A 25,182-nucleotide genomic window follows, 5' to 3' on the forward strand; every position below is an offset into this window, starting at 1 on the left:
GTTTTGAAACCGTTGTGTTCCTATGTTCCCCTATTGGCCACTGAAAGGGATATCAACCAGTTTCCCTTTTCTACGTATTCCCTAAGGTGTCTACAGCATTGTGACATAGTTTCACGCCTTTATGTTGAAGAATGAGTGTAAACGACTACATTGCGTAAGTGGCCAGCTGAGGGCTCTCAGAGTGATTCTTGCGTAAAAGACAGAGGTAGTCATTTTCCCTCTCGCTCCTACTGAAAAGCCAATTGTCCTGGTTGATATATTATCGAATAGATATTTGAAAAACACCTTGAGGATTGATTATAAAAAACGTTTGCCATGTTTCTGTCGATATTATGGATATAATTTGAATTTTTTCCGGTGTTGTCGTGACCGCTATTTCCGGTGGATTTCTCAACATAACGTGACAAACAAACGGAGGAATTTGGGGTATAATAATCATCTTTATGGAACAAAAGGAACATTTGCTGTCTAACTGGGAGTCTCGTCAGTGAAAACATTCGAAGATCATCAAAGATAATTTGATTGCTTTTCTGATTTTCGTGACCAAGCTTCCTGCTGCTAGCTGGACATAATGCTATGCTAGGCTATCGATAAACTTACACAAACACTTGTCTTGCTTTGGCTGTAAAGCATAATTTCAAAATCTGAGATGACAGGGTGATTAACAAAAGGCTAAGCTGTGTTTCACTATATTTCACTTGTGGAGGAGGAGGCTCCAATTAAGCGCGGTCCACAGGGTATGGCATTGTAAAATGGAGTGATAGCCTTCCTTCTTCAAGATCCCTTTTACGCTGTACAAATCTCCCACTTTACCACCACCAAAGCACCAGCAGACCATCACATTGCCTCCACCATTCTTGACAGATGGCGTCAAGCAGTCCTCCAGCATCTTTTCATTTTTTCTGCATCTCACGAATGTTCTTTGTGATCCAAGCACCTCAAACTTATATTTGTCTGTCTATAACACTTTTTTCCAATCTTCCTCTGTCCAGTGTCTGTGTTATTTTGCCCATCTTAATCTTTTCTTTTTATTGGCCAGTCTGAGAGATTGCTTTTTCTTTGCAACTTTGCCTAGAAGGCCAGCATCCCGAAGTCGCCTCTTCATTGTTGACATTGAGACTGGTGTTTTGCGTGTACTATTTAATAAATCTGCCAGTTGAGGACTTGTGAGGTGTCTGTTTCTCAAACTAGACACTCTAATATATTTGTCCTCTTGCTCAGTTGTGCACTGGGGCCTCCCACTCTTTCTATTCTGGTTAGAGACAGTTGGCACTGTACTCTGAAGGGAGTAGTACACAGCGTTGTACGAGATCTTCAGTTTCTTGGAAATTTAGCCTTCATTTCTCAGAACAAGAACAGACTGACGAGTTTCAGAAGAAAGTTCTTTGTTTCTGGCTATTTTGAGCCTGTGATCGAACCCACAAATGCTGATGTCCAGATACTCAACTAGTCTAAAGAAGGCCAGTTTTATTGCTTATTTAATCAGGACAACAGTTTTCAGCTGTGCTAACATAATTGCAAAAGGGTGTTCTAATGATCAATTATCCTTTTAAAATGATAAACTTGGATTAGCTAACACAATATGCCATTGGAACACAGGAGTGATGTTTGCTGATCATGGGCCTTTGTACAAGCTATGTAGATATTTCGTACAAAATCAGCCGTTTCCAGCTACAATAGTCATTTACAACATTAACAATTTCTACACTGTATTTCTGATCAAATGTATGTTATTTTAATGGACAACAAATTTGCTTTTCTTTCAAAAACAAGGACATTTCTCAGTGACCCCAAACTTTTATATGGTAGTGTAAGTATTCAGAACCTTTACCTGGGTATGACACTACAAGCTTGGCACACCTGTATTTGGAGAGTATCTCCCATTCTTCCCCACAGATCCTCTGAAGATCCTCCCATTCTCCTCATCCAACCTCTGTCAGGTTGGATGGGGAGTGTCGCTGCACAGCTATTTTCAGGTCTCTCCAGAGATGTTCGATCGGGTTCAAGTCCGGGCTCTGGCTGGGCCACTCAAGGACATTCAGAGACATGTCCCGAAGCCACTCTTGTGTTGTCTTGGCTGTGTGCTTTGGGTCGTTGTCCTGTTGGAAGGTGAATCTTCACCCCAGTCTGATGTCCTGAACACTCTGGAGCAGGTTTTCATCAACAATCTCTTTGTACTTTTCTCTGTTTATCTTTGCCTCGATCCTGACTAGTCTCCCAGTCCCTGTCGCTGAAAAACATCCCCACAGATGCTGCCACCACCATGCTTCACCGTAGGGATGGTGCCAGGTTTCCTCCAGAGGTGATACTTGGCATTCATTCAATTCAAATAGTTCAATCTTCGTTTCATCAGACCAGAGAATCTTGTTTCTCATGGTCTGAGAGTCCTTTGGGTGCCATTTGGCAAACTCCAAGTGGGCTGTCATGTTCCTTTTACTGAGGAGTGACTTCAGTCTGGCCATTCCACCATAAAGGCCTGATTGGTGGAGTGCTGCAGAGACCTTCTGCAAGGTTCTCCCATCTCCACAGAGTGACCTGTCTCAGAGCTCTACAGACAATTTCTTCGACCTCATGGCTTGGTTTTTGTTCTGATAATTCACTGTCAACTGTGGGACCTTATATAGACAGGTGTGTGCCTTTCCAAATCATGTCCAATCAAATGAATTTACCACAGGTGGTCTCCAAGTTGTAGAAACATCTCAAGGATGATCAATGTTAACAGGATGCACCTGAGCTCAATTTCGAGTCTCCTAGCAAAGGGTCTGCATATTTAGGTAAATAAGTCAAAAAATCAAAAAACCTGTTTTCGCTTTGTCATCATGGGGTATTGTTTATAGATTGATGGAAAATGGTTATTTGATTAATTTTAGAATATGTAACAAAATGTGAAAAAAGTCAAGGGGTCTGAATAATTTCCGAATGCACTGTACACAAGCATGGAAGGGTGTGTGTTGTTAACCCTTGTATGTTAGTAGATGTTTGAAAAAACATATGTATTCATTCACTAAAGCAGAGGAAGGAATTGAGGTATTCACTACATCCCCTTTTCTATTGGGTGTTTTTTCTTTTTGTTTATCTTTTTTAGGAAGATCTGTAAGTAATTGCCATGTGAACACGATGCAGGTGCTGCAGCTTCACACGTCAGCCAAAGATACATTAATTGTCTGAATGTGTGTGTGTGTGTGTGTGTGTGTGTGTGTGTGTGATTTATAAATGGGTGGGGAATGCGGGACATTGTGAGGTTAAAGGCATTTGGAAATGTACATAATTTTTTTAATTGAATCAAATTGTATTTTTAGCCTGTTTGTGCGACGGCATGTAGTTGTTTTCTATTTAGTTGTTTTGTGTGTGTGTGTGTGTATATATATATGTATATGCAACTAATTTGCATATAAATAAATTATTTACACACTATGTATGTAAATGAATGTAATATTCGTGCATATTATGTTGATTTATATATGCGGATGGGAATTGACATCCAGGACAATTTATTCTTTACAAGTCAGTGCAAAGACGCTGGATATTTGTTGACGTTTTCCATTTTGACATCTGAGGGTATTTCTTAAAGCAGGATTAACGAGTTGGCTAAACCTTACTAAATAAAATAGTCTGAAACAGCCACTTACTGGACTTCCTGCTTGATCTGTAATGAGTAGTATTTTGATTTCAATAACTATTTTTACATTAATTTATGAATCTTAAAGTATAAACATGAATATTGAGTAGGATAAACTTGAAACGGGCATGATAAAAATGTTTAAATAATGAGCTAGTTGGATAATGTAATGATCCTGCATTTTGAAATACAAACCAGCTTGTGCCAAACTGACAATGATAGTGGTGAAGAAATGCATTTTCCCTAGTGATGAATTCTTTCTAGAGTGATCCACAATGATCCCTTGCCTTGCTGAAGGATTGCATCTACTGGTGCCTGTATTGCCATGTAGGCTACTGAAAGATACTGTTATGTTCTCTAAACAGGGCAGATGTGAGCAGGACACTGGCAAGCTCCTGTGTAGAGGTATTCACAGGTCCAAAAAGTTGGACCTGGACCCGAGGACAATCAGAACCGACCAGAATGGATAACTAAAAATGCATGGGGACCCGGATACGAGAACAATCAGACTGAACCCGAATGGACCAGAGGACAACTCAACCTAGACCCGACCGGAGTACCACTGAAGTACCCCATCATGTGCATTTTACCAGTAAGCATATGGTCTCGTGAGTCTTTTCAACTACCCCCTGTGGCTAGGCCACGTACCCCCAGGAGTCCTTGTACCCCTGGTTGGGAACCACTGCTATAGGCTATGCAGAGCAGTGGTCGGATCTATCAGCTGTAGTTACATAGGCCCGATAACAATTAAACAGGACCAGAGGGACAAGTTAGAATTTCAGACCCGAACCCAATGGGGCCCGGGGCGGGGCTCTGGTATATTGGGTCCAAACGGACCTGTGACGACCTCTACTCCTGTGCCGTTTAAGACATAATGCCAAGATAAAACGCTGTCATTTTCAATGGTTTTCTGCTATTCTCATAAACTGAAATAAAAAGGGTCTATCCACGTTCTATAGGTGTCACTACTGTATGATGGGTTTGTTAGTGTCCTTTTAACCATACCTGGGTTCAGGTATTATACATAGTATCTTTCAAATACTTTAAGCATTTGCGTTCGCCTGTCTGGAGTGCTAGGTGGGTGTGCTTTGCACTTATGGGACTTTTCTATTGGTTCCATCGCAACAGGCAAGCTCACTCAAGCACAACTTAAGTATTTAAAATGACTTCAAATAGTGTTTGGACCCAGGTCTGCTTATACAGTAACATGGTTAATCAATCAATCTGTCATTCTATTGCCTCTGGACCATTTTACATTACATAGCCAAAAGTAGGTGGACATCCCTTCAAAATAGTGGATTCGACTATTTCCGACACACCCATTGCTGAAAGGCGGATTAAATCGAGCACACAGCCATGAGATCTCCATAGACAAACATTGGCAGTAGAATGGCCCGCATTGAATAGCTCAGTAACTTTCAACGTGGCACCATCAAGTCAATTCATCAAATATCTGCCCTGCTAGAGCTGCCCGGTCAACTGTAAGTGCTGTTATTGTGAGGTGGAAAAGTCTAGGAGCAACAATGGCTCAGTTGCTAATTGGTAGGTCACAGAAGCTCACAGAATGGGACCTCCGAGTGCCGAAGCGTGTAACGCATAAAAATCGTCTGTCCTCACTACCGAGTTCCAAACTGCCACAGCACAAGATCGGTTCGTCGGGAGCTGAATGGGTCATGAAATGGGTTTCCATGGCCACGCAGCCACACACGAGCCTAGGATCACCATGTGCAATGCTGAGCATCAACTGGCGTGGTGTAAAGCTCGCCGCCAATGGACTCTGGAGCAGTGGAAACACGTTCCCCGGAGTGATAAATCACGTTTCAACATCTGGCAGTCCGACAGACTAATCTGGGTTTGGCGGATGCCAAGAGAACTCTACCTGCCCGATTGCATAGTGCCAACTGTGAAGTTTGGTGGAGGAGGAATAGTCTGGGGCTGTTTTTCATGGTTCGGGCTAGGCCCCTTAATTCCAGTGAAGTGAAATCTTAACGCTATAGCCAATGACATTCTAGACGATTCTGTGCTTCCAACATTGTGGCAACAGTTCGAGGAAGGCCCTTTCCTGTTTCAGCATAACAATGCCCCTTGTGGACAAAGCAAGGTCAAGATCGGTGTGGAAAAGCTTGACTGGCTTGAACAGAGCCCTGACCTCAACCCCAATTGAACACCTTGGGATGAATTTGAATGCCGACTGTGGGAATAATCACCCAACATCTGTGCCCGACCTCACTAATTCTCTTATGGCTGAATGGAAGTAAGTCCCTGCATCAATGTTCCAACATCTAGTGGAAAGCCTTCCCAGAAGAGTGGAGGCTGTTATAGCAGCAAAGGGGGGACCAACTCCATATTAATGCCCATGATGTTGGAATGAGATGGGACACCTGCTCATCAAACATACTTTTGTCCATGGAGTGTACACATACTATACTGGTATTTGCTTGTATTTGTTTAACTGTGTTGAGGAAAAATGTTTTAAAGAGTACTTCATAAAGTTATACATTTACTGTCAACCCCAAACAAGCATTAAAGAAAGCGGTTATATCCATAATTTCATAGTATTTATTTGGAGAAGTTATGGTGGATTGGGTGTAGTGAAAGCACCATTTTATTTTTATATACCACAATGCCTCTTTCATAAGTGTGGGTTTATGTTTACATGAAGGGAATTTAAACATCTTTATTCTGCAAACCATCACAAGAGCCTTGGCCCTTACCTTATACTGTATATTGAAACTGTCATGTTTTTCTCCCAAACTACAAATTTGTTTCACCAGTCAGTGGAGTCTTTATGAAGTCAGTTTTTTATTGTGTATGGACTGGGCTGACAAGATCTGTTGAGCAGGGTCATGCAATGCTTATATTTTATTTTCCTGAAGTTGCAAAGACCAGGAACCAATCCGGTCGCGTTTGAAGACCATGTGTATTTTACAGGCACTTACTGTGTTCGCAGATGTTGGCTCAATTGGAGAAAATATTTAAATGTCAAGCGTGCTATAGCGTGGTTTTGGATTGAATCCCGTCCAAAGTCTCTTGTGTGTTTTAGAAGTTGACACTTGTTATATCAGATACTCAGGTCCCTCCAATAGTTCTTAAAAACATAAGAATAGTGCATTTTAAAGGAGATTATGAATAAATGGAATGTGCAGTCCACTCAGTCATGGCAAAATATAAATGGTTTGTTTTAGTACTTTTGAATCTAAATGTCTAAATGTCCAAAACTTTTGTAATAAAAACCAAATTAAACCTTTTGAATGTATTTTGTCCATAATCCCACAATTTCATTCAGCAATAACAACCAAACAACTTGATGAAAGCGCTCTTTATTGGGGACGGAAAATGTTAGCCATAATGTCCTGTATGATTTATAATACACACCGAAAAGTAGCAGGCATAAAGCAGAAATGGCAGATGCGAGAAAAAGATGTGATGTGCATGAGAGAAACTGTAGAAAATAACCCACCCATCAGAGATAGTCACCTTCGACACTGATCATAGGCATCGAGAGGCATGATGAGGAATGAGCATTCAATTTCTTACATTTAAATAGCATTGCACTAATCACTGAAGAAATCATACTTGTCATCAAACCAATTTAAAAAACATCATACCCCATTTCACTCCATGGAGGTTTTAACGATTAAATGCAGCAAATATTTTTTTAATCAAAGATATACAGTAAATCTTTGCATTTAATCGTTAACTCCATTGCTGCTTAACATGGAGTGAAATGGGGTATGATGTTTTTTAAGGTCTAAGGTGATACATAACAGGAAAGGAAACAAAATAAGTTGGCATCAGATTTTGCGATAATAATACTGCTAGAATCTTGCCCAGACAAATTATAATAACTGTAATTGCTGTTACAAGTCCTGTATACCTTCACAAATCAAACACAAAAGAGAGTGCATCCTGTGTAACAAACAAACCCAAGCAGGGAAACAATTGTCTATTTTTAAATGTTGTCATTGAGAACCACAGTGTGAAGTAAGGCATTGTTTTATTTCCCTGTCAGTGTCTTCAGAAGAGGAGCAGTGCTGACAGCTAAGAAATCATTATGGATGGGAAGAGAGCCTGGTTCCAGATCTGTTTAGCCCATCTTCCCAATTCCTATGGTCATTTGCGTGACAATGGCCGTAGGAGTTAGCCAGACCGCACAAACTGATCTGGGACTATGCTAGGAAAGAGGCTGCTTTCCTCATTACTATAAATGATATGCATGCATTTATACCCAGCAGCAGGTCCAGAAAAGTTGGAAATGTTGACAAACAAATGTGCATGTTTAAGACAATTTTTTCTTCTATTAAAATAGAAAGGTCACTGCTGTATAGCAGTGACCTTTCTATTTTAATAGAAGAAAAAATTGTCTTAAACATGCACATTTGTTTAAATATACACAAAAGTATGTGGATATGTCCATTTCAGCCACACCAGTTGCTGACAGGTGTATAAAATCGAGCACATAGCTATGCAATCTCCATAGACAAACATTGGCAGTAAAATGGTCTTACTGAAGAGCTCAGTGACTTTCAAGTGGTACCGTCATAGGCTCCCACCTTTCAAAAAAGCCAGTTTGTCAAATTTCTGCCATGTTAGAGATGCCCAGGTCAACTGTAATTGCTGTTATTGTGAAGTGGAAACGTCTAGGAGCAACATTGGCTCAGCAGGTAAGTGGTAAACAAGCTCACAGAACGGGACTGCTGAGTGCTGAAGCGCGTAAAAATCCTCTGTCCTCATTTGCAACACTCACTACGGAGTTCCAAACTGCCTATGGAAGCAACGTCAGCACAAAAACTTTGTCATGAAATAGGTTTCCATGGCCGAGCAACTGCATACAAGCCTTATATCACCATGCACAATGCCAAGCGTCGGCTGCAGTTATGTAAAGCTTGCCGCCATTGGACTCTGGAGCAGTGGAAACGCGTTCTCTGGAGTGGTGAATCACGCTTCACCATCTGGCAGTCCAACGGACGAATCGGAATTTGGCAGACGCCAGGACAACGTTACCTGCCCGAATGCAGTTTGGTGGAGGAGGAATAATGTCTGGGGCTGTTTTTCATGGTTCGGCCTAGACCCCTTAGTTCCAGTGAATGGAAATCTTAACGCTACAGCATTTGACTGGCCTGCCCAGAGCCCTGACCTCAACCCCATTGAACACCTTTGGGATGAATTGGAACGCCGACTGCGAGCCAGGCCCAATTGCCCAACATCAGTACCCGACCTTACTACTGCTCTTATGGCTGAATGGAAAGCAAGTCCCAGCAGCAATGTTCCAACATCTAGTGGAAAGCCTTCCCAGAAGAGTGGAGGCTGTTATAGCAGCAAATGGGGGACGATCTCCATATTAATACCCAGCAGTTGTACACATATTTTTGGTCATATAAGTGTACATCCAAATTATTTTTTTGGTTTATTAAAAACATATTAACAGTACTAGTCAAAAGATTGGACACACCTACATTTTTATTTACTTCAAAGTACCCACCCTTTGCCTTGATGACAGCTTTGCACACACTTGGAATTCTCTCAACCAGCTTCACCTGGAATGCTTTTCCAACAGTCTTGAAGTTCCCACATATGCTGAGCAAATTGAAAAAGGAGGAAGGTAAGCGCTACTATGGTACACAATAGTACATTTTGGTAGACAGAAGGTACTCTTTGGTAAAAGGTACTCTTCGTCAGAAGGTACTATTCTTCATATAATTAATTAAAATGCCTTTATTTGTATGGCATGTTCAATAGAAAAAGTTTTATAAGTGGGCAAAAGTTTTGAGAATGACACAAATATTCATTTCCATAAAGTTTGCTGCTTTAGTGTCTTTAGATATTTGTCAGATGTTACTATGGAATACTGAAGTATAATTACAAGCATTTCATAACGGTCAAAGGCTTTTATTGACAATTACATGAACTTGATGCAAAGGGTCAATATTCGCAGTGTTGACCCTTCTTTTTCAAGACCTCTGCAATCTGCCCTGGCATGCTGACAATTAACTTCTGGGCCACATCTTGACTGATGCCAGCCCATTCTTGCATTATCAATGCTTGAAGTTTGTCAGAATTTGTGGGGTTTTGTTTGTCCACCCGCCTCTTGAGGATTGACCACAAGTTCCAAATGGGATTCAGGTCTGGGGAGTATCCTGGCCATGGACCCAAAATATCGATGTTTTGTTCCCCGAGCCACTTAGTTATCACTTTTGCCTTTATGGCAAGGTGCTCCATCATGCTGGAAACGGCATTGTTCGTCACCAAACTGTTCTGGGATGGTTGGGAGAAGTTGCTCTCGGAGGATGTGCTGGTACCATTCTTTATTCATGGCTGTGTTCTTAGGCAAAATTGTGAGTGAGCCTACTCCCTTGGCAAAGAAGCAACCCCACACACAAATGGTCTCAGGATGCTTTACTGTTGGCATGACATAGTAGCGATGGTAAGCGCTCACCTTGTCTTCTCCGGACAAGCTTTTTTCCGGATGCCCCAAACAATCGGAAAGGGGATTCATCAGGGAAAATGACTTTACCCCAGTCCTCAGCAGTCCAATCCCTGTACCTTTTGCAGAATATCAGTCTGTCCCTGATGTTTTTCCTGGAGAGAAGTGGCTTCTTTGCTGCCCTTCTTGACACCCAGGCCATCCTCCAAAAGTCTTTGCCTCAGTGTGCATGCAGATGCACTCACACCTGCCTGCTGCCATTCCTGAGCAAGCTCTGTACTGGTGGTGCCCCGATCTCACAGCTGAATCAACATAGGAGACGGTCCTGGCGCTTGCTGGACTTTCTTGGGCGCCCTGAAGCCTTCTTCACAACATTTGAACCACTCTCCTTGAAGTTCTTGATGATCCGATAAATGGTTGATGCAATCTTACTGGCAGCAATATCCTTGCCTGTGAAGCCCTTTTTGTGCAAAGCAATGATTAAGGCACATGTTTCCTTGCAGGTCACCATGGTTGACAGAGGAAGAACAATGATTCCAAGCGCCACCCTCCTTTTGAAGCTTCCTGTCTGTTATTCAAACTCAATCAGCATGACAGAGTGATCTCCAGCCTTGTCCTCGTCAACACTCACACCTGTGTTAACGAGAGAATCACTGACATGATGTCAGCTGATCCATTTGTGGCATGGCTGAAATGCAGTAGAAATGTTTTGGGGGGGATTCAGTTCATTTGCATGGCAAATAGGGACTTTGCAATTAATTTCAATCCACCTGATCACTCTACATAACATTCTGGAGTATATTCAAATTGCCATCATACAAACTGAGGCAGCAGACTTTGTGAAAATTAATATTTGTGTCATTCTCAAAACCTTTGGCCATGACTGTATATATACACACACACACACACACATATATATACATATGTGTATATATATATATATATATATATATAGGTCTACTTTTTTTCTGAGATCTTGGCTGATTTCTTTAGATTTTCCCATGATGTCAAGCAAAGAGGCGCTGAGTTTGAAAGTAGGCCTTGAAATACATCCACAGGTACACCTCCAATTGACTCAAATGGTGTCAATTAGCCTATCAGAAGCTTCTAAAGCAATGACATTTTCTGGAATTTTCCAAGCTGTTTAAAGGCACAGTCAACTTAGTGTATGTAAACTTCTGACCCACTGCAATTGTGATACAGTGAGTCCAGTAAGTGAAATAATCTATCTGTAAACAATTGTTGGAAACAAAGTACTTGTGTCATGCAAAGTAGATACATGTCCTAACCGACTTGCCAAAACTATAGTTTAACAACAAATTGGTGGAGTGGTTGAAAAACAAGTTTTAATGACTCCAACCTAAGTGTATTTAAAGTTCCGACTTCAACAGAATGTATGTACACACACATCTATCTACAGTGCCTTGCGAAAGTATTCGGCTCCCTTGAACTTTGTGACCTTTTGCCACATTTCAGGCTTCAAACATAAAGATATAAAACTGTATTTTTTTGTGAAGAATCAACAACAAGTGGGACACAATCATGAAGTGGAACGACATTTATTGGTTATTTCAAACTTTTTTAACAAATCAAAAACTGAAAAATTGGGCGTGCAAAATTATTCAGCCCCTTTAAGTTAATACTTTGTAGCGACACCTTTTGCTGCGATTACAGCTGTAAGTCGCTTGGGGTATGTCTCTATCAGTTTTGCACATCGAGAGACTGAAATTTCCAGTAAGCAACACTTTGTTTACCTTCATTAGCCTACTTTTTCCAATCTGTCATTCAGTGATATTTAATCCCATCAAATAATTTGTTATGGATCCATAACGAAATAAACATTTGCTTTTTGAAAGAGTATTTTTTCATTAACGAAAGCATAAAGATGCTGATGAAGAAATACAGAACCGTACAGAACCGTATATGGTTTATCCGACATTTTGCGGTTGCATGAGGTTGCCCACATGCACTTTAAACATTTGAATAAAGCATTTAAAGCAAAAAATCCACTATCATCAACGGATTTCGAAAGGCTGGACTTCTGCGTGTTGAAGGGGTAGCATGAGCTCAGCGGGGTATTTGCCTCCGGATGAAAGTGACGAGAGCGACAATGAAAACGATCCAACATCGGATGAAGCAATTCTGAGGCTATTCAACTCCGACACCGAAGGAGATGACTTCAGTGGTTTCAGTGCACAGGAGGAGGAAGATTAGTGACCAATGACATTCTTGGTAGGCTACTGTTTTAATTTTTGTTACAAGCCGTGTTTCGTTAAAGCCTATTTATTTTTGTTTTACAAGCCGTGTTTCGTTTAAAGGCTGTGTAAAGTTAATTTGTTTCAATGTACCGGTAGGCACCTGCGGCTTATAGACATGTGCGGCTTATTTATGTACAAAATACATATTTTTTAATAATTCAGTGGGTGCGGTTTATATTTCAGGTGCGCTTAATAGTCCAGCAATTACGGTATACAGCAGATCGCCGATTTGTCCTCACTTTGATTATGCTGTAACAGCATACTGTAGCAACATGACCAGGATCTCTATTAATTTAAGTGAGGAGATTAGGGCCTTCAGGATGAACGGAAAATCTAGTACAGCCAATGTTTTGTTTTAACCAATTAGTATATTTATTTGAGTTTAACCACAATATTTGTTATATTATTTGTTCTGTCTTTTCTGGTGGACTAAACTGAAATTGCAAGCAACTTTCTATGGCTTGTTTAAAACCATAGTGATATTGTGGAGATGATTTCAAAGTTTTTAATGCTGATCAATTGCCTTGCACAAAGTATCAAAATACAGAGAGGTGTTGGAAAGAGTCTATTGTCCTGCTAACAACCCATAATGGGCTATGAAAATAACCAAAAAATGTCTTTATTAAAGAGTATCAGAAAGAATGTTGGAACTTATTTATTTTGATCCAAAGCTGAGTCACTCAGCTTTATGTAGGTGCCGGGGCTATATGACTGCGCCATCAACTTGATTATTTAGCAGACATCCTTTGATTATATTCAGTCAACACATATCTTAAGAATATCATGGAATATAATTGACCTTTTTCGTTTCGCCTAGAATAAAAACCTTAGTGTAACAACAGTTTTAGTAAGTAATATTGACGAGTAGAAACAAGGGTGTAAACATGCAGGACAGAGGAATAGCAATTCTTACATTATTGTTCTAAATTCAATCACCTTCTTCATCCTCATCATTCAGTTAATTGAAATTCAACTTTGAAGACGTGCACAATTATCAGTTTCTATTTGGTTTATATCGCCCATTCATTGTCAGTTAGTGATATATTAGCACCTTAGGACCCAAAAGCATAATTAGTGCTCTAACTCCCGCTTGCTCCAGGGTCTGGAGCAATGAAGCAGGTACACAGGGTACCGTACTAAATTACCTCTAAATCCCGCAGCATAATCTCAAAACTTTTAGTTGAGGACCCACTGTATGCTATCATAATATCACCCAACCCTGGTAAATATATCTACATGTTACATGAGAACTTCTGGGATCTCACCAGTACAGGTCTATGGACATTGATGTGGGGTAGAACAGGCTGGCGAATGCATCCTAGCAGCTTGGTGTAGAAACTCAGGACCTGTTGCTTCATTCCCGGAGGACACTGCTGGCGGCAAAACACCACTAGATTAAGATGAAGAAACATTGTGGTACTTTTCATACATGATCTGGTATTTCGTACATGGTTTGGTATAGGCTAACTACCCAATAGAGCGCAGTGAGGTATTTTACTCTTTTGACACTACTGAGCCAAGTCTTGCTGTACTGTGCTAGCCTGGTTACGCATCCACTAAAGTTGCTGAAAAGGACAATGTGAAAATAAAATATCCAAGACAGCACAGTGTGGTATGAGTTGGCATGAGTGTGAAAATGGCATTGTTCCCCTTACATCTGCCTTGCCCTGGGTGTAGATGGTCTCTAGGATCTTGTGGTGCAGCAGGTACTCCATGCATGGCCCAGTCTCTCCAGACTCTCTCTCTGACTCCTCCTGCGTCAGGATGTCCAGCAATCAGCTCCAGATGAGACGGGATGTTGGTGTCTGTCACTGGGTCTTTGTCATCTGACAAGGTAGAAATAAACAAGCAAACATTGCTTTCGATGCACAATGTCATTACAGGTAATACATAATTAATAACATCTATTCTCCATGTATGTTTACAGTGATTTGAAACTCACTGGATTTCTATTAGGTGCTGTTTATTACCCTATGTCTCTATGTAGTAATGTGTGATGGCCTTCCAGTGATACACAAAGTCCTCCTGCAAGGGCAGTGAAGGCGCAACCTGAAACGGAGAGATTCAATCAAAAGCATGTTTACCACACAAGACTGTGATATGAGGATGGGATAAGTCCAGTGTTTGCTTAATTAGTTTAGACATCTCTACTCTAGGCCTAACCCATTCAGGCACACAAACTACCTTTAGTGCCTATTGATGGTAGTATTTTCTGGACGGAGGAGTTTTGTTAAGAGACCCGACGCTCGTTCTGGACGTTAAAAGGGTTAGGGTTTTCACACGGCCATATTTCCATGTTACCAGCGCTTGTTTAGAGAAAACAGACGGAAGATAGTCATAGCTGTGCTAATTACGCCCTAGCTATCTGCGTCACCGAACGAGTGTAAACGGAAGACGGACGCCACAAACGTGTTGTCAGTGAAAAAATATTGTTGGCTGCAACTGTGTTAAAACTGGTTAACACAGTGAACAGTAGGTTTCTCCCATCTCCAGAGGAACACTGGAGCTCTGTCAGAATGAGCTCTGTGACTGACAACACGTTTGTGGTGTCCGTCTTCCGTTTACACACAGGTGTTTGGAGATGCAGATAGCTAGGACATAATTAGCACTCCTTTAGTCCATTATTGGGCTATTATAGGCCTATAGACAGTTTGTGTGTAAAGCATGCACTCTCGTCCAGGCAAGATGCACAAAAATGTACTCTGCTTGAGATGTTTTCACTCTCTCTGCACAATGGACATGTAGGCCTACTCCTTGTAGCCTCCAACTGTAGTGTCTTAAAAACCGTATAAATCACTTTTCTACCTAGCTACAGATTGTTACACCCAATAATGTGATTTAACCAAAGATTTCTGGTATTCATTACTGGCCGTTACAGGATAGGTACTAGGGATATGCATATCTCCTTTCATGAACGATTTGATATGCATCCATACAAGGGCTCCGATACAGGAACAATACGCTTTAGTTTTAAACAATTCAGTTTGATTAGGGAACAAATTGATGGACAATTTTTTTCTGCATGAACAAATACATTTTCCATTTTAAATGTATATCTGCTGCTGTGTGTGTGTGTGTGTGTGTGTGTGTGACATTTGCATTTTATTGCATGGCATAAGTATTAAGTATTTGATACATCAGAAAAGCAGAACTTAATATTTGGTACAGAAAGGCTGTAACGTAAGAAAATGTGGAAAAAGTCAAGGGGTCTGAATTACGTTCCCAAATGCACTGTACGATGAGTCAGTATAAATGTGTGTGCATTTTGTGTGTGAGGTCAAGCCTTCTTCACGACTGTGCGCATGTACACCATTAAGTACATGTATGCTTTTTGTCCCCACACTTTTCATCTGAAATCACCATCACCAACGGATTAACGTATTTTTGCAGATAAAGAAATGTGAGCTAGTTCTATGACAATATCTATCTTTAGAAATGATCATGGCATTTAGCCAATTAATATAATGCAGCTTTGGAGTTCTAAAAAGCGAATGGTTTAGACCATTTGGAATATTCCTGAGAGTTTATCCCACGTCAACCATGCTCAGCTCCAAAAAATGTGTTGCTGTCCTTTATGAAATTACACTGTTCAACTATTTCTTATGGTTAACCTGAACAATCTAAATAAAATCTGAATGACTGTACCCCAGTCAGCATTTGGATGGGAGTTATGTCCACTCCGGTAGGCTACACAACTCCCGGTAAAAACATTTTCCACAGCGCAATTGGTAACAATTAGTTGAGTTACAATTAGTTGAGTGACAAATAAATTACATTGCTTGTCACTCAACTAATAAAGCCTATGATTTGACATAGTGAAAGCAATTTTACAAGCATCTGAAAGCTGAAGGTGCCGCGCAGATGTACAAAATGTAAATAGAACAGAGATATGCCTATCTCTCGTTTGCACAAGCAGCTGTGCCGCACACACTGTTGTTATCTGACAGGCATATGCAGTTGCTTGCATAACAGTTCGATAGGCTACAGGGCTTGACATTACCTTTTTTTAGCCACTTGGACAAGTAGGGCCGCCCCCAGGTATGTAGGAAACATCACCTCCACTTCGCTGATCCTCAACTCTGGGGCCCCACAAGGGTGCCTGCTCAGCCCCCTCCTGTACTCCCTGTTCACCCATGACAGTGTGGCCAAGCACGCCTCCAACTCAATCATCAAGTTTGCAGACGATACAACAGTAGTAGGCTTGATTACCAACGATGAGACAGCCTAGAGGGAAGAGATGAGGGCTCTGGGAGTGTGGTGCCTGGAAAACAACCTCTCACTCAACATCAACAAAACAAAGGAGATGATTGTGGACTTCAGGAAACAGCAGAGGGTGCATCCCGCTATCTACATCGACGGGAACGCAGTGGAGAAGGTGGAAAGCTTCAAGTTCCTTGGCGTACACATCACCGACAAACTGAAATGGACCACCCACACAGACAGTGTCGTGAAGAAGGCGCAACAGGGCCTCTTCAACCTCAGGACGCTAAAGAAATATGGCTTGTAACCTAAAACCCTCAAACTTTTACAGATGCACAATTGAAAGCATCCTGTCGGCTGTGTCACCACCTGGTACGGTAACTGCACCGCCCGCAACCGCAAGGCTCTTCAGAGGGTGGTGCGGTCTGCCCAACGCATTACCGGAGGCAAACTACCCGCCCTCCAGGACACCTACATCACCCGATATCACAGGAAGACGAAAAATATAATCAAGGACATCAACCAACTGAGCCACTGCCGATTCACCCCACTATCATCCAGAAGGTGAGGTCAGTACAGATGCATCAAAGATGGGACAAAGAGACTGAAAGAAGCTGTTTATCTCAAGGCCATCAGACTGCTAAACAACCATCACTAGCACATTAAGAGGCTGCTGCCTACAGGCATAAACTTGAAATCACTGACCACTTTAAGGAATGGAACTTTAATAACGTTTACATATCTGGCATTACTCATCTCATATGTATATACTGTTTTCTATACTATTCTACTGTATCTTAGTTCGTTCCACTCTGACATCGCTCGTCCATACAGTGGGGCAAAAAAGTATTTAGTCAGCCACCAATTGTGCAAGTTCTCCTACTTAAAAAGATGAGAGGCCTGTAATTTTCATCATAGGTACACTTCAACTATGACAGACAAAATGAGACAAAAAATACAGAAAATCACATTGTAGGATTTTTTATGAATTTATTTGGAAATTATGGTGGAAAATAAGTATTTGGTCAATAACAAAAGTTTATCTCAATACTTTGTTATATACCCTTTGTTGGCAATGACAGAGATCAACCGTTTTCTGTCTTCACAAGGTTTTCACACACTGTTGCAGGTATTTTGGCCCATTCCTCCATGCAGATCTCCTCTAGAGCAGTGATGTTTTGGGGCTGTTGCTGGGCAACACAGACTTTCAACTCCCTCCAAAGATGTTCTATGGGGTTGAGATCTGGAGACTGGCTAGGCCACTCCAGGACCTTGAAATGCTTCTTACGAAGCCACTCCTTCATTGCCCGGGCGGTGTGTTTGGGATCATTGTCATGCTGAAAGACCCAGCAACGTTTCATCTTCAATGCCCTTGCTGATGGAAGGAGGTTTTCACTCAAAATCTCACGATACATGGCCCGTTCATTCTTTCCTTTACGCGGATCAGTCGTCCTGGTCCCTTTGCAGAAAAACAGCCCCAAAGCATGATGTTTCCACCCCTATGCTTCACAGTAGGTATGGTGTTCTTGGGATGCAACTCAGCATTCTTTGTCCTCCAAACACGACGAGTTGAGTTTTTACCAAAAAGTTATATTTTTGTTTCATCTGACATTCTCCCAATCTTCTTCTGGATCATCCAAATGCTCTCTTGCAAACTTCAGACGGGCCTGGACATGTACTGGCTTAAGCAGGGGGACACGTCTGGCACTGCAGGATTTGAGTCCCTGGCGGCGTAGTGTGTTACTGATGGTAGGCTTTGTTACTTTGGTCCCAGCTCTCTGCAGGTCATTCACTAGGTCCCCCCGTGTGGTTCTGGGACTTTTGCTCACTGTTCTTGTGATCATTTTGACCCCACGGGGTGAGATCTTGCGTGGAGCCCGAGATCGAGGGAGATTATCAGTGGTCTTGTATGTCTTCCCATTACCTAATAATTGTTCCCACAGTTGATTTCTTCAAACCAAGCTGCTTACCTATTGCAGATTCAGTCTTCCCAACCTGGTGCAGGTCTACAATTTTGTTTCTGGTGTCCTTTGACAGCTCTTTGGTCTTGGCCATAGTGGAGTTTGGAGTGTGACTGTTTGAGGTTGTGGACAGGTGTCTTTTATACTGATAACAAGTTCAAACAGGTGCCATTAATACAGGTAACGAGTGGAGGACAGAGGAGCCTCTTAAAGAAGTTACAGGTCTGTGAGAGCCAGAAATCTTGCTTGTTTGTAGGTGACCAAATACTTATTTTCCACCATAATTTGCAAATACATTCATTAAAAATCCTACAATGTGATTTTCTTTATTTTATTTTGCCTGTCATAGTTGAAGTGTACCTATGATGAAAATTACAGGCCTCTCCTCTTTTTAAGTGGGAGAACTTCCACAATTGGTGGCTGACTAAATACTTTTTTGCCCCACTGTATGTATATAGTCTTAATTCATTCCTACTTAGGATGTGTGTATATGTTGTGTAATTTGTTAGATATTACTGCACTGTCGGAGCTAGAAGCACAAGCATTTTTGCTGCACCCGCAATAACATGTGCTAATCACGTCTATGTGACCAATAAAATGTGATTTGATTTTTGATTTGACTGATTTTTTACTTATCCGAAAGCAGAAGTCACTTAAAAATGTGACTGAAAATTGTGTTGGATAATGCAAGGAACCACTTCACAGAATAATCTGAAAAAAGGGCTACATGTGTTACATATATATACTGTATGTTACAGGAGAAGGTCAATTTGGGAAATGTTAAATCAGTTGACAGACAGTGAGCTGGTATGGGTCGTATCAGAACAACTTATCGGGGAAACAAATAACACAAATGATTCAAGATTGTTGAAAATGTTTAAATGCTTTTCAGTCTTTCATTGTTATCATTGGTACAGAAAATGGAAGGCTGTCGGTCTCTGATCCCATATATTATACATTATCGCCTTGATTAAAACACTTAACCCCCCCAAAGTAAAATACTGCACTGATAGGCTACTGTATAAAACATATGCAGTCCATCAACCCTCCATCTGGAGAGCTACTGGGTGTGCAGGCTTTTGATCACGTGTATGTGACCAATAAAATGTGATTCGATTTTTGATTTGACTGATTTTTTACTTATCCGAAAGCAGAAGTCAGCTCAAGCATTACTAGTCAGCTTATCAAGGTCCTGTTGAGCAGCTGATTTTTTATGTGGTGTGTTTGAGCAGGGCTAGAGCAAAAGCCCGCACACCCAGAAGCGCTCCTGGAATCTCCTGGAGGATGGTTGGCCACCCTGCAGCATTACAATTACAACCAAATACTTTTCATGTCGTTATAAAATAAATTCACTCATTCAATGAACGAGGGATTAAATGGCTAAGAGGGCGAGGTAACTAACTCAGATGTGTATATATCTGTAAGGTTAAAAAATTCTGTGTTCAGGGGAGATCTTGACAGCACTTTAGTTTGTCAATAAGTATATTCTAAGAATATATATTTTTAACTTTTCATATTACATGGCTAGTATTGAAAAGAGGAGAATCCTAGCCAATTTTGAGTGCTTGAGACGGTTTACAAACTGGAGTACGCAGCATTAGTTTCCTCAACTGTGCACCCCCATGAAGTGCAAGTCCGCCATTTGCTTTCCACGAGTGACGATGGAAAGTTATTTTAGGCTAATCGGAAATGACAATAACATTAATACATGCTAATAGCTAAATACACTGAACAAAAATATTAAAGGCAACATGTAAAGTGTTGGTCCTATGTTTCATGAGCAGAAATAAAAGATCTTATAGAACAAAAATCTAATTTTGCTCAAATTTGGTGCCCAAATTTCTTAACATCTTTGTTAGTGAGAATTTCTTATTTGCCAAAATAATCCATCCACCTGACAGGGTGGCATATCTAAGGCCCTATGAAATTCATTTATTTTTTTCTCAAAATTCCATTTTCATTTTTCTGAATTCTGTGTTTTACAATTTACTCTAATTGTATCATCAGAAAGACTGTCTAATAAATGAATGAATAAAAAGTAAACAATTTAATAAGATATAACAGTAAATTTGTAATGATGCAACACAACATTGCACTATTTTTTATCAAGACAAGTGCTTCAATACAGAGTCCTACTAAGCGTCTCATTATAAATTGAAAAAAAGTAATGCAAGAATATAGGCGACAATGCAGCAACCTTCTCATCTGTTTCCAGCTGGCTGAGGATGTTCGTGACTGCCTGGGATGATGACTTTTCTGCCACCAAAAACTCTGTACAGATGAACTGCATGGTACTTCACTGATTCAAACCAGTTATTCCATCTGGAGGATGCTGCTCCAAGGGGATCCTTGGCCAGCACAAATTCCTTCATAATGAGGAAGTTCACTCATCTCTTTCTGGCAGGCTTCTTGAAGAAGACAGATCTCATCCATGTCACATGTGAAATATTTGTAGTGTTGCCAGGTCTCACCCACTAGATTGATGACATGGCAGAGACAGGTTACATGGACACTGTTGGGCATCACTCCTTTCAGAACCCCCATGCATGCCTTCAGGCAGTAGGAGGCATTACCTGTGACCACTGCCCAGGCATCATTCAGGTTCAGACTGTTGCTGTGGAGGGAGGCTAGTATTACTTGGGAAAACGTTGAGTAGATGCATCTGTCCATGAAAATGGCATCCACCAGAAAGTACTGGTTTTCAACACCTGCAATGAAACATAAGGAAAAACTTCAATTATGTTTTAACCTAAAATAATATTTGAACAAAAAAAAGTGTTATTTAAATGTTAAGTGTAAACACAATATAGATACAGCGATTGTTAGCTTGATGGAGAGGAAGACAGCTGCTAAAATTACGCATTGCTATATTTCACGATAGAATATCACAATTTGCATGCGTCCAATTCACATTGCAGAATGTAAATGTAGGCTATTGCAACGGTATATTAATAGGCTGTTCAGTTAACTCACCAATGACTCATGTTTAGAACCCTGCAATCCCTTGCATCTGTTGTCTTGTCAACAACCACCACAAACTTCTTCCCACAGATCTTCTGTAGAATGGCAGTCATACGTTTGACGGAGGCCGTCTCTCATTTTCGGGCAACGCTCCTCCCTGTTTGCAATGCTTCAGCTTTTCTAAGGGGATGTCAGACTCGGTGCACACAGCCACAAAGTCCTGAATAAATTATTTTCTTGAATATGCTGAAGCGCTTGCACTAGTAATGGTCTTTTTAAGAGGGATGCTCTGGCTAACACAGTGCTTTTCCTTGTTCTTCACATGGGCTTTAGACTTTAAGTCGTCATCACACGTATTTTTACGGGTCCAATCAATAGTATGTTGACAGAATTTGCAAAACAGCTCATCGCCTGACTCATAATAGTCCTTTCGGTATTGCTCTGCTCTGAATTTAGGGATTAGGGTCAAATTATTTTGGTTTTTTTTACGACTTGGCCCTCTCAGACGGCCTCTTCGACATGTTTCTCAAAGTGACAGCCAAGTTGTGAGGTTGACGTAAGGGTTCCAACGCACGACCAACCCCCCCTCAAAACACCTCAATCGAAAACTGAATTATTTCTCTAGGCCTACTCGTCTGTAATTTTACAAATCTGAAATCATTTAGGTTACTACAATCATTAGGCCTACTTCTGTTTTTTTTTTATATAAAAAAAAAATCAATTTCAGTCAAAATATGGAAAATTCTGAAATATTCCACTTTTTACAATTGATAATTTTATTATCAATTTCTGCAATTCCTTCTGAGTTTTCCACATCGCGGAAATCATAGGGCCCTACATATCAAGAAGCTGATTTTTAAAATGTTTTTTTTAGCCTTTATTTAACTAGGCAAGTCAGTTAAGAACAAATTCTTATTTTCAATGACAGCCTCGTAACAGTGGGATAACTGCCTTGTTCAGGGGCAGAACGACAGATTTTTACCTTGTCAGTTCGGGGATTCGATCTCGCAACCTTTCGGTTACTAGTTCAACGCTCTAACCACTAGGCTACCTTAAACAGTATGATCTTTACACAGGTGCACCTTGTGCTGGGGACAAAGGGCCAGTCTAAAATGTGAAGGTTTGACACACAACGCCACAGATTTCTCACATTGAGGGAGCGTGCAATTGGCATGCTGTGCAGGAATGTCCAGAGGGTAGCCCAAGGGTGAGTGATTGAACTGGGAGCCCCCGAGTGAGTAGGCCTGAAGAGGATGATCCAAAAAGGACGCGTGTTAGTAAGGTTGGATTTCTTGCGTTTATAGTCATGGTGATAAACAGCACTGCGCTGATGGAGCAGAAATTGCAGAAGATAGATATGGTAAAAAAAAGTTGCAGCAGCAAATAATTATTTGGGGGTGAGAGATTTTAGTACTTCTACAGGAGGTTTTGAGAGAAGGGGTTCCAGCCGCCCAGGCCAATGACCTGGTGTAGGGTCGTTTAGGGACAAAGTAGTGGGATGGGGTGGTGGTTTTGGAGATATTGTTAGGTGCTGGGTTAGATGGTTTTCCCATGTCCCTTTTTTGCGGGGAGGGGGGGGGGTGCAAATGGGCAAACCTGCGTAAGGCAGAAATACGCAACACATCGTCTAGTCTGCCAGAAAGCCACACAAAGAAACAGAAGAGGAGACAGGTGGGTCCACCCCAAAGTGCTGCAGTCATAATGACGCTCACCTGTCTCGATCAAAGTGAGATCATTTGAAATAGACAAAATTGCGGTGTACATATTGTTGGATTACTTCATGGAGCAAAAAAAAGACGATTTTAACGGAGCATTTTCTAAATTCAAACACAACATCTGCATCTAGACACGGACATTTTAGAAGATAAGACTATCTTCGTTCTCAATTCAAGTTGACACGTTAAGGTTGGTCGTAAAGTCAGTGCCCATCCTGTAACTCCAAATAATGGATACCAAAAATCTTTGTTTAAATCATATCTAGTGTAACAATCTGTAGCTATTTTCTACTGTCAATCTTGTTTGGACAACATCGATAAGTGAAGTCACATTAACAAGGTTGTGGAGAAATCCACCACAGATGGAAACGTCGACCAGCTGAATAACTAACATGTCTACATCACAACAATTCCTTTGCCTTTCTCGCTATACAGGAAGCCCATAAGGCAGAAGGCTGGTACCAGATTGCAGAGACGTATCAGAATCAGCTATCTATTCATAGACGTACGGCAGCTAGCTCAACTCGTTAGTTCATCAGCATCAACACGTCAGATATGCTAACGCTAGCCACTAGTTAGCATTAAATAGCTAGTTAGCTAACAGTTCTAACAATTAGGATAGCAAATAATGAATGAATGCATGCTATTGCTAGCTAGCTAACACCTTTCGTGAATAATTTCAATCGCGTTGCTTGAACAAAAACAAGCCCGGAAAACAGGGAAAGCTTTAGCTTGCCAGGCTTTGTAGGACATCGGTTGTTAACATTAGCAGCAGACGGGCCCACATCTGGCAAAGTTAACAGAGCTACGCTAATTAGCTAGGCTATTACATGTGTAACTGCAGTACAGTTAGCTAACTAGCTACTTGGCTAATTTATATTGAACGTCAAATTGGGCCCGATTGAACCATTCTTTGAGGTTTGACAGCGTTCTACAGAAATTAAAACTCACCGCCTCGACTGCGTGCTGTAGAATAGATGTAAATTGAGAACATGTTGTTCTTTGATTGGACAAGTTTGCCACGAGAAGACCAAGATAATTATTCTATCTTCTTCCTGTTGCTACCGCCACGATCCAGATGTGGAGGTTTCATATAATGACAGCTGAAGGAAAATAAATGCCAACAGTAAAAAGCACAGTGGAACTCTGGCTTGATAGCTCACAACCACTGTAAACACAGAAGTTTACGATGGCACGTCCCTAGCAAAGCAGTAATGTCTTTCACCAGCAGGGGGCGCATCTTATTAATAGTATAATAGCCCTTGACACCATAATGACGTTGAAGAAATTACACTGAACAAAACTGTAAACGCAACAAGATCCCGAAAATGTTCCATATGCACAAAAAAATGTTTTCTCAATTTTGTGCACAAAATGTGTTTACATCCCTGTTAGTCACCATTTCTCCTTTGCCAAGATAATCCATCCACCTGACAGGAGAGAATGCCAAGACTGCAAAGCTGTCAAGGCAAAGGGTGGCTACTTTGAAGACTAAAATATAACATATATTTTTATTTGTTTAACACTTTTTTGGTTACTACATGATTCTATATGGGCTTCTTCATAGTTTTGATGCCCTCATTCCACAATTTAGTAAAAATAAAGATAAACCCTTGGATGAGTAGGTGTGTCCAAACTTTTGACTGGTACTGTACATATACACTTACATATACCCCTCGCGTAATTGGAGTAAACTAATGAACAACAACATTTAGGCTTCTACATACTATATACATTTTATGTACACAATATATTTTTCAATAGCTATATTTTGTTTTTAGTCCTGTCCTTCCTCTACCCTCAACCTCACCCATTTCTTATGTCCATCCAATTTGATTTATATTTGCCATATATTTTTAAACTATGCTGTTTCACAAAAGTTCTGAACCTATATACATTTTACAGACACAGTATATTTTACATTAGTTATCTTGTTATTAGTCCCACCCTTCAGCTCCATTCTATCTATCTCTTAACACCATCCATATTGGATTTCTATTTGCCATATATTTTTCAACTGTGCTGTGACAAAAGTTCTGAACCT

The 25,182-nt window shown here is 40.8% G+C and overlaps 2 long non-coding RNA genes across 3 annotated transcripts; both read right to left on the bottom strand.

The window, feature by feature from the left end:
* Positions 1 to 12,404: 12,404 nt before the first annotated feature.
* LOC112252311 lies at positions 12,405 to 24,481 on the bottom strand. Of its 2 annotated transcripts, none has more exons than XR_002953829.2 (4): positions 24,090 to 24,481; positions 14,272 to 14,350; positions 13,957 to 14,127; positions 12,405 to 13,691 (listed from the first exon to the last, which is right to left on the bottom strand). It is a non-coding gene; the product is annotated as an uncharacterized LOC112252311 (long non-coding RNA). The 2 variants fall into 2 exon arrangements; XR_002953828.2 differs by having other exon boundaries at positions 12,407 to 13,671; positions 24,090 to 24,462.
* LOC112252307 lies at positions 19,320 to 22,379 on the bottom strand. Its single transcript, XR_002953827.2, has 2 exons — positions 21,436 to 22,379; positions 19,320 to 21,170 (listed from the first exon to the last, which is right to left on the bottom strand). It is a non-coding gene; the product is annotated as an uncharacterized LOC112252307 (long non-coding RNA).
* Positions 24,482 to 25,182: the final 701 nt, after the last annotated feature.

The sequence above is a fragment of the Oncorhynchus tshawytscha genome, linkage group LG01, assembly GCF_018296145.1.
Source record: "Oncorhynchus tshawytscha isolate Ot180627B linkage group LG01, Otsh_v2.0, whole genome shotgun sequence".
Taxonomy (NCBI): Eukaryota; Metazoa; Chordata; class Actinopteri; order Salmoniformes; family Salmonidae; genus Oncorhynchus; species Oncorhynchus tshawytscha.